General features: G+C 57.6%; 1 protein-coding gene across 7 annotated transcripts in view; it reads right to left on the reverse strand.

Moving 5' to 3' along the window:
- Window positions 1–6,119, reverse strand: part of ST3GAL3 (ST3 beta-galactoside alpha-2,3-sialyltransferase 3) — a 194,364-nt gene extending 188,245 nt beyond the window's left edge. For 4 of the 7 annotated variants that reach the window (XM_076340378.1, XM_076340376.1, XM_076340377.1 and 1 more), the window contains exon 1: window positions 281–342. The gene's annotated coding sequence lies outside the window, so the exon portion shown is untranslated. Of the gene's footprint in view, window positions 1–280; window positions 343–1,310; window positions 1,326–4,528; window positions 4,962–6,085 lie in introns of those variants that run through there. The other 3 variants (XM_076340374.1, XM_076340373.1, XM_076340375.1) reach the window with 3 other exon arrangements.
- Window positions 6,120–12,774: the final 6,655 nt, after the last annotated feature.

Genomic DNA, 12,774 nt, shown 5'->3' on the forward strand with positions numbered 1-12,774 from the left:
GCCGGGGGAGCGGGGCCCACCCGGCCCGAGGAGGACTGCAGCTCGCCGCCGGCTGACAGCTGCCAACGGCCGGCTGGAATCTGAATTTGAACGGGCGGCGGCACCGCCGGGCTGACGGCAGGGCGCGGGCCAGGCACCCCGCCGCCTGCCCCCGCCTTGCCGGGTTCCGCTCCCCGCTCCCCTCTCCGCGCCCCGCCGGGCCCCGCTCGCCGAAACGGCAGCAGCCGCTGGGGCGGGGTCGGTCCTGCCCGATTCCCCCTCCCCCTCCGCCCCTCCTCACCCGGCCGCCGCCGGCTCTGGGCGCTCGGCCACCGGCTGCGGCCCCCGGGCACGGGGCTGCGGGCGCCGCCATGCCGGGCGCGGCGCAGCGGGACCGGCCACCGCCGCCGCGGCGCTGAGGGGCACAGCGGCCGCCAATGGGGCGCCGGGGCGGGTCGCCGCGCCGCCAACCCGCCCGCATAGCGGCCGCCGCCGGCCAATGGGGCGGCGCGGGGGGCCGCGCCCGCAGCCTATCGCGGGCGGCAGGCCAATGGCGGGCGGGCGGCAGGGGGTCGCCGCCGGAGGGGCGCTGCGGCAGGGCGGCGGCGCGCATGCGCGGACCCCCCTCGCCCGCCCGCGTCCCCCCCCCCCCCCATCCCAATCACTGCACGGCGCTGCTCCCGCCGCTGCACCCCCTCACCTGTCACTGCACCACTCTGATCCCCCCTTCCATCACTGCACCACACTGCCCTCTTCCATCACTGCCCTGCGCCCCCACTTCCAGGGGCTGCACAGCACGGCTCCACGCTTCCCCAGTCACCGCCCGGCATTGCTCCTCCTTCAGATCGCCACACCGCTTCCCAGTCGCTCAGCGGCACCTCCAAAGCACTCCGCTACGCCATTCCTGCCTCCAGGCACGGCACTGCAGGACCCCTTCAGGCACTGCGCCGCCCGTCAAGCTCCGTGTCATCTCATTGCTCCAGGCACTGCTCTGCACTGCGCGACACTGGACTTTCCTCCGGCTGAGACACCTCCAAATCTTGCGGTCACTCCCTCCGATCCAGCTGCTGCATCCCAACTCCGCATTGCCTAGCCTCTAGTCACTGCATCTCCCTTCAATTGCTGCACTGCCCAACCTTCAAACGCTGCTCAGAACAGCCTCTAACCACTGCACTGCTCTGCCCAGCCTAACCTACAGCCACTGCGCAGAGCAGCCCAACCCTGTCTTGCTTCCAGTCACTGCACCTAGCCGTGCTGCAGTCCTGTTTAGCACCCGGTCACTGCCTTCACACTATCCTCCAACTTCTCCAGATCCTCACACCACTGCATACCCGATAAGGTCCAGCCCAGCCACTGCACGGCACTGAGCCACCTCCCTGGGCTTCCCAGTGTTGCACAGCCTCCACCACTGGACAACGCCAGGCTGCAGGGACCGCGCTGGGCTGCACGGACCGCATCAGCTGCCCTCCCACAGCACAGCGCGGCTCACACCACACAGCCGGTGCCGCACAGCCAGTGCCACACAGCCGGCACCGCTCCCACGCAGTTCCCGTTACGGTCTCCACCTTCTCACTGCATGGCTGCCTCGTGAGCACTGCAGCGACAGGGCCAGCCTGCACCTCACCCTTCCCACGGCATCACCCTCCTTGCCACTGGCGCCACAACCTCGCTGGGTATCCCTAATGCTCGTTACGCACAGGGCAAGCAAGAAACACAAGTATAAGGCAGCACAGGGAGAGAAAGATAAATAGTTAGGGAAATTATTAGGCGGGGGGGGGGGGGGGGGAAGTCATCTGAAAGGAAAGAGACCGTAAGGAATAAACCTGCATCTTCAGAACAGTAAAGAAGCCCGGTGATTTCCTGTTTCCACCCTCCATGAATCACTGATAATATAAGGAAAACAAAAAGCCACGTGAGCTTAAGTGAAACTAAGTAGGAGCGTGTCCAGCGTGGTGGCGGCTCTCACCACAGGAAAGCTCAGGTGCCGCGGCAGACACTATCTCGGATGGCGCAGGGCTGGCTGAGCGCCCAAGCCCGCTCCCCGGTGTTCGGTGAGAGGCAGAGCCCACACAGGTCGCAGGGAGAGCTGGCAGGGGCTCATGCAGCCCCACTTTCACAGTCAGAAACTCCACTTTGTGTTCAGCATGAGTGAAGTCAGTGCAAGCTGGCTGCAAGTGTGGCACCCACACAGCCAGGCTCACAGATCCACCATGCTCCTCCACAGAGACACGAGGGAGATGTGCTGAGCTGCATCCAGTTGGGATTTTTTGATTCCAATTACAACTTCTAGACACAGTGCAGGAGCTGAACAGACTCATGCCAACACCCAGGTATCACTGGCACCGATACCCCACCGAGGAGGTGCATGGAGAGGGGCCACAACTGCATCCATGCAGCCCCATCCATCTGCAGGTCTCCCCCCCCCGCTGCCCACACCGACCCCCAGTTCCCCAGGGCTGACCCACTCAGGACACTGGTTGCTCTCACCCAGCCAAGGCAGCTCCCTTCCCTCTGGCTTCACGGTGAGCCAGCAGCTGGGGCTGGACTCGGCAGCCTCCTCTGCCAGCCCCGGCTCAGCTGCTGGGCTCATTTCCTCCAATAACCTCACCAACTCCTGCGCTGCGTTGCATCTGGCCGGAGCCTGGCTTTGCTTTACAAACACTTGCTTTATGCCTGGTCCTCTCTTCTCCTCTTCATCCCTCTGGCTGCATAAGCTGGGTCTCTTCTCCCTGCCTCAACCCCTCATGCCCCAGCAACACAGAGCTGCCTGCAACGCCTGCTGCCACCGTGCCACATCTGCTCTGACCGTCCTCAAACCTGACCTAAACCGCCCCGACTCTACCGCTTGCATGCTCAGAGTTTAAACCCTGCGGTCTACAGGCACAGCGGGTGATCTGATTTTGATGATGAGATAAGCAGGGACCTACAGCACGAAGCCAGATAGCGACAAGGCTGGGGCTTGCTCCTGAGCCCGCGTTTGTCACTCGGGAAACTCTATCCCCCGTTATCAGGTGTCAGCACACTGGAAAGGGCCCAGGATGAAGTCACACTTCTTGCCAGCCCGGAAAAAAAATCGGGAGGCAAGTGCCATGCATCTATGGAAATCAGGTACCAGCTCCCCACAGCTGTCTAAAACGGCCACGAGATGAATTAAGGTAATGATTAGTGGAGTGATTTGGTTCGAGTAGCAGGGCTTTAGTCTGAACATGTTCCTACTTAGCTTACACGTTTCATTTGCAGGCAGATGTCAAGCTGGATGTTGCTAGGAGATCGACAGCAGGGGAATAATTAAGTCTGATTAAATCCTATCATATTGCTGTGCCGCTTTCCAGAATGCTCTGGAGCTTTTCAAAGCCAAACTGACCAAATGAAAGGGCAAGAGCTGCAGCCCATCCTGCTCAGCAAAACCCACTTGCGGTTGACCCGCTGCGCACGTGTCTGCAGAGCATTTCCTGCAGCAACGCTGGCCACAAGCTGGGGAAAAAAAAAGGCTCTGGCAGAGGGCATGGCTAGTGGCGGCGTTAGCAGGTAACACAGGACAGTCGGGACCGGCCACTGCCTGAAGCAGGCAGTGAGGGGTCCTATACCCCATGTCCCTGCATCAACCCTGCACGCTGCTTGGGGCGCTCACGTTGGACTAGACATAAACCAGTGCCCTCGGCACATATAGCATGCCTGGGTCAAAGCTGTACAAGGGGCGAGGCGCTGGTTCAGCCGCTCACATGCCTGGCAGGGCTTGGGCACGTCAGGGTGATCATCAGCAAAGCTTCCTCCTTCCCTTCCTCTGGAAGGAGCCCGCCTGGGGCATGCCAAAATTGCTCTGCAAACACACGTCATGCGTGGTGCTGAGCGCCACAGGGCGTTCCCACTGAAGTGACGCCTGCTTCCTTTTTTCTTTCATGGTGGCTGAGCCGCACATTATACGGGGTGACACATAAAGGTAAATAACAGCTACAGGTTCTTTTCCCATCAGTAAATAAAGTTATGCTGTAACTATTTGCATCAGTTGCCAAACACACACACGTCAGCCTCCGGGCTCGCTCCATAGCGGGACTGCTAATCTCATTTTGACTCTCTGCCCTATAAAAATTCTCATTCTAATACTCACACTGTAATCCTTTTCCCCAAATTACATGTCATCAAATCAGACATGATACTAATTAATGCGATATATTATTATTAATTAAATACCACTAAATACCACAGCAAAGATCTCTTTCCAGTAATGGCTAGATAGAGATTACCTCTGCTGATGAACAGGCTCAGGGAATGCAATCTGGGCTGTAACACACTCGTATTTTGTCTTTATCTCTCTGGTCAAACTTGTTTCATCTCACACACTCATTACACATTATTCTTAGACACAGGCTCTGAGTGCAATCAGTCTGTGGAGAGCATTTTACATTTCTGGTGCTGTGGCTACTCTAAGAACAGAAATATCAAACAGCATCAGCAGCAGGCCCACACAAAACAAGCTAAAACAAGCTGAACTTGGCTGAAAAATTCTGCCACCCTCCAGATGTTTTCAACAGCAAAGAGCCACACTTACCACTATGGGCACAGGTAAACACCCAGAGCCTGCCTGAACGGCTCCCCGAGCGCTCTGCCTGACGGGACCAGGTTTCCCAGGGTCTTCCTCAGATGAAATGATCCAATGGTCCTGCCTGACACGCGGCTGTGCCAGTGTGAGCAGCCGGCCAGCACGCCACTCAGCAGTTCATCTCCTTGCATTAATTCCAATACACTGTTTGGTTCACACATATTTTCCAAGAAAGGAGGTAGGCTTGATTTGAAGACAAGCATTGGAGACCCCCACCTCTCTGGGTCTGTTTCAGGAGTCCCTCACCCTCACGTTCAGAAGAGCATCCCACATCCCTGCGTCTGGCTTCAGCTTGCAGACATACCATTTTCTTCTGCCTTCCGCTTGATTAAAGAGCCTTTCAGAGCCTGGCATTTTCTCTTTGTGACACTACACATATGCTGCAAGCAAACCCCCTCTCATCCATCTTTCTGATAAGCTAAATATACTGAGTCGCTTAATTCTCTTACTGCCAGGCTTTTCCTCCCACCCTCAAACCATTCTACACAGCCTCTCTGATTTTCCCGAGTCCTTTTCAAGATGCAGAATCCCATGAGCCTCCCTAATGCTTTGGCACAGGGATTAAACCTGCCTTTTCCTATTCTCTGTCTCAAGGGTCTGCGTTGGTCCTTTCTGCCATAGCATCAGACTAAGCATTCAGGCAGGATTGTCCCAAATCTTTTCCAGACCTGCCACTGGCAGGTTAGAGCCACCTGGGCTGGCCAGCGCATGTCTCATCTGCACATCCAGGACCCTGATGCATGGAGTTGGGTGGCGGAGGACACCTCCACTCCCACACACCTCCCTCGCCCGCCTCCTGTCCTGGGGTCATGGATGTCGTGGCTGCCTTTCCAGCAGCGTCCCAGAGCAGTCTGCAAAGGTGGGTTTGCACGCACAGCGAGCACAACGCAGGGCGCCATGCCTGCAGGTCCTCGGGGGGCCGAGAGGCCGTCTGCAGGCAGAGTCCAGGGGGATTTCCCTCCGGCCAGCGGTTGTTTTACCCGGGCAGCCAGCACCTCCTCTTCCCAGCATGCTGCTGCAGGTGCACATCACCTGTCCAGGGCCAGACACAGACCCCACCACAGGGGAAAGGGGTACCACATCTGCGGGGGCTTAGGGAGCTGACCCTGGCAGGCAGGAGCAAGGTTTGCTGAGCCCCAGCGAGCTCTCCAGGAGCAGACGTCCCGGCTCTCAGTAGGTTACTGTGCCGTGAAATAGAGGAGAGCACAGAACCAAGTGGTGCCTGCTGGCATCCAGGCTGGTTTGAGTGTGATGTCAGGGAAGTATTTCACAATGCCTCTTAACATTTTACCCAACCTGCTCTCAGTGACAGCAGTCACTGAGGAATCTGATGCACTGCCTAGTTACTGAGCTGCACACTGTGAAAACTTCCTCTCAAAAATAATAAACTGGGTGGAGTTTCCATCTTTAATTCTGCCCCTTAAAGAAACCAGCTCAAATAGTCTTTGTATATTTGCCATTTGAAGGGTTTTCTTTCTCCCCAGCAGCCCCCTCAGTGAAGCCTACCTGAGACCTGGGAGTGAAATGGGGAATCTTTCCCAGCCCACGTGCCACCATCGGATATCACAGTGTGTGCTTCCTCACGCCGGTGCTGCGGGAACCTGGAAGGAGCCCAGCTCTGGCTGTGCCCGCGCTGCCTCTCTGGAGCCAGGAGCACACAACCGGATTGCTGCCCTTGAGTTTCTGAGACGATTGCTGAATAAACCTGGATTTCAGAGATGGTTAGAGCTGTGATGGCCATGAACGCCGATGGGCTCATCCCGAGCCCTCCAGCCAGGCATTGCCCCGTCCCCTTTCATGCTGTAAAAATAGCTGAAAGAGGCAGGCAGGTACTGTCCAGCCACTGCCTCCTCTCAAATGGGAATGGCAGGAGTGACCCCATCTCACGTGCTGTGGCAGAGGGGAGGGAATTTGGCACAGCAGCGGCACAAGGAGAGGCTGCATTCCCCAAACCAGCCACGTTCATGCCACAGGCCCAGGTATTTCACAAACAACATTTTGATGACATAATCATGGGCTCTCCTAAACACACACGTTAATTTTTAGCAAATACTCGGCTGGCGGAAGGCCAGCGTAATTCAAAGAGCCAAAGCAATGGGCAGAGAAATGGCAGAGAGACACAGACTGCCGCTGGGGAGGTGAAAGCACAGCTAAGGACATCCTGAGCGCTGTGTTACACAGCACGGACCTTGCAGGGAAACTCCTCCCTGGGCAAAAGGAAAGGTTTGGCTGGTGAGAGCAGGAGCATCTGTAGAGCACACTTTGCCTTCTCTACTGCCATCAACAATGACGTAGGATTTTAATTAAAAGTATGTATTACAAAGAATTAATAAGGCTCACAATAGATTAACAACTATGTGCATTAACAGCTACGTTTTGAGTTCTGTCAGTGAGCCAAGTCTTAATGGGGAGACATCAACAACGGGGAACATACCTAGACCCCCAGTGACCATTTCCTGGTCCAGTGCCATTTAATAGTTTTTAAAATCAAATTGTCTAGATGACAAGATGAAGGCTTACATTTGTGGCTGATAAAATACCGAACAGGCTGCTTGCTGCTACAGCACGAGCTGAATGGCCTGATAAAATGATCACAAACCCATGGCACAGTAATAGGCTGCAAAGGAAGGTTCTTGGGAATGGAGAAGACAGGCTGTACCGTAGGGTGAAGGATCTCCCAGAAAGCTAAGGGGGCCAGAATTAAGGGAAAAAAAAAAAAGCCAAAAAAGAGAGCTGTCCCCACACACGACTGCTGCTATGAGCCTGCATCGCGGCACCTTGGCTCCGAGAGCAGTGAGCCAGAGGCGAGCGGAGGGGATTTCCGAGCAGACGCATGGCATTGCTCATGCCTCTACAGCTTTGGCAAAGCCAACTTGATGTCTGGTCCAGCTCTCCAAACTTCAAAACGGATACAGAAATCCTGAGGAGCAGCAACACCACCGTAAAAAAGGAGCTAAGGCTCAGAAATGTGGCAAATAAGGCTGTGCAAGATGTGAGGAATGTGGGCTACTCCACTGCCCCATGAGGTCTCCTTGCTGACGGGGTGGGGGGGAGCAAAAGCTACAGGCAGCGTGTCAGCCTGGCAGAGGGAAGTGCGGGGTCCAAAGGTGAGGAGTTGAAGATGGAAAAACTCAAGCTTGAAATTAAGTACATTTCTTTGCAGCATGGTCACTGAAGGCTGCAGGGGTGGCCATCCCCACTGCGCAGCAGCTTGCAAATAAGATTAGATGGTCTCGACTGTTAATTTAATTTTTTGATATCTGTGGCTCAGGCATGAAGAAGGGCTGCTGCATAGTCGTGCTTGCTGTTTCGCCCTGATCTGTATGCATCCTCGGGTTCACCCCTCCTGATCTCTTGTCCAAACAGCTCCAGCAGCAAAGAGGAAGCCAGGACTGATTCCCGCGTGCCGGAGAAGGCAGTGGGGAGGGTGCAGAGGGGCTCAGCCTCAGGACAGCCTTCTTCACCTGCTCTTCCAGCTCATGCACATCCACTGCTGGGAGCGTTGGGCTCTTCCCCCCTCTGCCAGCAGCCAGGACACAGCCATGGCTTGGCATGTCACCGCCCAGCGGTGATGTGTCACTGCGTGTGCCCAGAGCATCAGGCACCCGCTTCATGCCAGGCGTCCCCAGCAGTGCTGGGGGACCAGCTGCAGACAAGCCTGGCCAAGGGGGACAGCCTCCTGCCACGGACCTCCCGTCCTCCAGCATCTCGCCCCAGATTCACCTCTGACCACTCTTTCCTCTCTGCCAGCTGCGTCCCCACCCAGGGCTCTGCCCAAAAGGGGAGTTTTTATCCCTTCCTCCATAATGCTTTCCTGAGCCGCGGGCCCCGCAGAAAAGAAAAACTCCTCAGCTGAAGGGGCTCCCCATTTCTGCAGCAGCAAGTGACCACGTGCAAGCATGTCGCTGCCCACGCTTCAGTCCCACAGCATCGTCTGCTCAGATACCCCCCTCCTTTTCCTTCACAAGCCAGGGCACACTCTCGAGCTCAAGAGCCAGTGAGATCTGGGGGATTCATTAACCTGCTCTCTCAAGAGCAGTGAAGCTGTGTGAGTCCAGAAAAAGGATGGAGGTATCCACCACCAGTAGCTGCTCCCAGCAAGCCCACAGCCACAGCACACAGGCAGTGCTGCCTTTCCTGGGGAAGGGTTGTGGCTCCAGCCCCTGGCACACTGCGGCCCTGAGCAGCCTTGCTGGACGCCCACGCTCCTCCCATCACACCAGGCGGCTGCAGCTGGGAGAGGCATCTCGTGGTCTGGATGCGGAGCGAGCCTGTCATCTCTCCCTCATCAGCACAGCCAGGCCTAAAAATAACCCGGGAGTGGGCCGATGGCAGTTGTGCTACAGTCTCCGTTACGCAGATGGAAACGGCTGGTCCTTGCCAGAGTGCCCAGGGCAGCACCAGCTCCTCCGCCCTGCACCAGCACAGAGTGTTGGGGTTCTGTGCTGTGCCTTGGTGATCCCTGTAGTGGAGGCATGCCAGGGACAGTGCTTGGCGCAGAGCATCCTGGCCAGGCACAGCATTATGGCTAGGGCTGTACTGGCCAGGCGAGACAGGCAGCTCCACAGGGATCGTCCCTCCTGGGTGCACAGGACCAAGCCGGGGGGGGAAGAGGGGAACAGGGGGTTTCACAACCCTCTGCCATGAACTCCTAACAGTGATGAAACAGGGTGCTGCCCAGACACCCCGTGACAAGTCGAAAGTGCACCCAGGCAGCCAAACTGACAGCACTGTGGGTGCAAGCGCAGCAGGACAGGGAGCTGGAGGGCAAGTTGGCAAAGCAACAGCAGCAGGAAGGCAGGCTCAGCCCTCGGGAAAAGCCAGAGAAGCAGAAGAGCATGGCTGAGTTTGCAGCCTGTCCGGGAAGAGGGCTGGCCTTGTGCCCTGCAACACGCAGACAAGGGGCAAAGCTGTCAGCTCCTCCCCTCTCATCCTTGCATGTCCTAAATCCACAGTGCCTGACAGCAAGCAGGGCTGCTGATGCTGAGCCTCGGGCAATCGTCCGCCCGATAAACCCAACTGAGTGGGAAAAGGAGCAGAGACACTGCTGGAGGAGCCGGGAGGGATGCGCCAGCTCTTGTAGGAATGGCTTACAGGATAAGAGCACAAATCCAGCCCCAAGCAGAGACTCTGGCTCTGACACAGACTCATGGCCAGCAGGCAGAGCCTGTGCCTTGCCCTGGAGATGCTAGTGGGTCAGGGCAGGAGGGAGGGCTGCTTTGGAAAGGCAAGCACAGCCCTCTGAGAGCTGCCCGACACGTGGGGGCAGGTTCACCAACCCATCCCCAGGCTGGCCCCCTACCACCCCAGCATTCCCAGGAGAGCTGCCGCCCAGAAGGAGCCCATGCTCTGGGCAGAGCACACCGTGGCAGGGTAAACGCCAGCCCTGCAGCACTGCCTTTGCAACAGGCAAACAGGCTTCTTCAGGGTTCAGCCCTACGTGTGGACTAGGAGCCCAGGATCACACAGGGGCTGACAAACTCCCGCCTGAGCTGTCCTTGCACCCCAATCTCACCAGCAGCTGTGCCATCCCTCTGTAGCCATCTCCTCTCTCTCGCTCCAGACCTGGTCAGCAGAATACCCGTCCACCCTCTTCCCAAACCAACAGCACATGGGACACAAGATCTTAACTGCCCAGCTCACAGCCCTCTCAAGTGCATGAGCCGCTACTCACTTGCCTTCAGGATGCATTTCACATGCTTTCAGCCACTAGACCTGAAGGACCCTCTGCGTTCGCCGCTGCTGTGCATGACTCTGCTGGGGTGCATGGAGCACATCAGCACCCACGTGGGCCCTCCGCCAGCTCACAAGTGGCTGCAGGGACTGTGGAAGCAGAGGGCTCAGGGCAGCCCTACCCTCTGCTGCAGCATCCCTCCTGCCAGCATGCAAACACATCTCCAGCAAGCTCCTCTGGCCTCCAGGATACCAGCCCAAGGGCCCATTGCAGCCACCACCACCATCACCACTGCTGGCCAGGCACTGGGAGACTCACACCTGCATCCAGCCCAGCCCATGGGCAGAGTGACTGCTCCCTGCCCTAAGCCACAAGCCCCGTTCCCTCCATCAGATGTTCCCTGGTGCTGTGCTGTCCGAGAGGAACCACCTGCTGCTCCAGTCCACAGCCAACCCACACTGACTTCATCCCAGCCCAGCTGGTGTCCCCAGGATGTCACAAGCATCTTGACCCTAAACCTAAAGTGCCACCCACTCATCCCTACCCTGTGCTGCGCTTTCGTCACAGCCCAGGCCAGCAGGACAACCCTCCCAGCACAGCCAAACCTCTCCTGGGCTGGTGACCCAGGGCCAAGGCTATGCTGCCTGGGAGGCATCTCCCAGAGGGACACACTCCAGGCACAGACCTGTCTCTCCACTCCCCGCACCAGAACCCTTGGTAGCTCCCAGAGCCCCGCACAGAGCCATCCCCAGGGAGCAGAGCCCTGAGCAATCTCACCTGCTTCTTCTAGGGCTGCGGTACAGGTTGTGCTGGGAGAGGGGCGAGACCAAAGACACCTCTGAGGCACTGGGCAGGGCCCAGCTGTAGCCAGGCATCTGTTTGCTGGGAAGGGGAAAGTCTCCCCCAGCAGGTACCAGGCACCTCCCCAAAAAGACTGCACAAGGGCTCTTCTGTCCAGCAGCTCCTGGAGGAAGGATTGAGGTGCCCCAGCTTGCCTGGAGAAGGGGTGGGGATCTGCTGTGGGAGGCGAGGACAGCCCAGCCCCCAGGGATTGCCCCTACAGCCTGGCCCTGCACCTCTTGCTGGGAACCATCCGTGCAGCCTCAGCTCGGCCAGTCCAGGACTGGAGGCTGCTTGTTTGCAGAGTCTGCGCAGCTGGGCAAGGGACTGATCCAGGTCCCCCAGGGCTGCCCGCACAAATTGACGGAGGGCGGGGGACACAGGCAGGTAGGAGGGACCCCGGACAGCTGCCTCAGGCAGCATGGTCCAGGGCAGCAGTGCAGGAGCCAGGCTCCTGGGGAAAGACCCCCCCAGCACACTGGTGCCAAAGCAATGCCCCACACAGCGAGAGCCCAGCCCAGAAAAGGCAGGGCAGTGGGGCAGGAAAGACCTCACTACACTGGGACCCCTTAAGTACAGCTTGTCTGGAGAAGCCCTGGGCTCAGCTGGAGAAGGCGAGGAGCGAGAAGCCCTTCCTTGAGCTGGCCCATCAGGTGCTGACGTGCCTGGCTCCCAGCCCAGCAGCTCAGAGCTGCGCAGCTCCCATGAACGCTGTCTTTCTTCTCCCTGCCGCACAGCCCTTGGCAGCCCCTCAGCTGCTCCGGCTGGGGAGGGAGAAGAGCCAAGGTCTGTTTTTCTGTCCCTTTCCCCTCGCCAGGCTCTGCACAGCGCTGAGGGCCCAAGCTGGGGCCTCCCCGCTGGGGACAGTGCTGCAGACCCCTGGTCCCACAGGGATCCAAGAGGAGCCTTCACCTCCAACCAGTGAGAAAGAGCAGGGCTGGCACCAGCCCCACTGCAAGGATGGCCGAGGGTCCAAGTAGGACACCCCGTGTTACCTCCCCGCATGCAAGGGAGAAAGGCAGAATAAGAGTCTTAACTCCCCTGCCAGTCCCTGTGGACACCAGCTGTTAAATGGTGTTTGGAAACATCTATCCAGCTGGCAATGGGAAAGCCAGAGAGGACTTGGGACAGACCCTTCTCTGGCTGCCAACACAATTGCTCCCTTCATCCTGCCCTGGCTCTGCTAGGCCTGGACAAGCAAAAGCTGCGTCCCTGCTACGGAGCGAAGCAGCCTGGGCAGCTATCCACTGCAGGCAACGGCAGCTCCAACCAGACAGGCTGCTAAGCCCTTCAGTGTACTTGCTCCTCATTGCCAATTTCCTTGCTCTCAGCAGAACGGTCCTGTACCTCCAGCAGCAACAGCACACCAGCACCACGCTCCACAGAACTGGCTGCAAGTTAATAGCTCTTCTGCACGTGCAATCTGCAGCTGGTCAGCACCCACCACCCACAGTAAAGGCACCCATGTCCTGCACCCAGGATACTGAGTCTTTTTTGTTTTAACTGCTTGTGGCTATCAGTAATGAAGTTTGAGTTAATCCCTGTTGTGAGGATAGGCATGAAAATTAACCCAAAAGATGCAGAGATAGTGCATTCAAGACAAGCAGCAGCACTTGAGGAAATGAAAGTCCAAGCATATTAACTAACATCAACTCACATTCACGACCATCTGGTCCCCATG

This window comes from Aptenodytes patagonicus, chromosome 5 (genome assembly GCF_965638725.1).
Source record: "Aptenodytes patagonicus chromosome 5, bAptPat1.pri.cur, whole genome shotgun sequence".
NCBI classification, from domain to species: domain Eukaryota; kingdom Metazoa; phylum Chordata; class Aves; order Sphenisciformes; family Spheniscidae; genus Aptenodytes; species Aptenodytes patagonicus.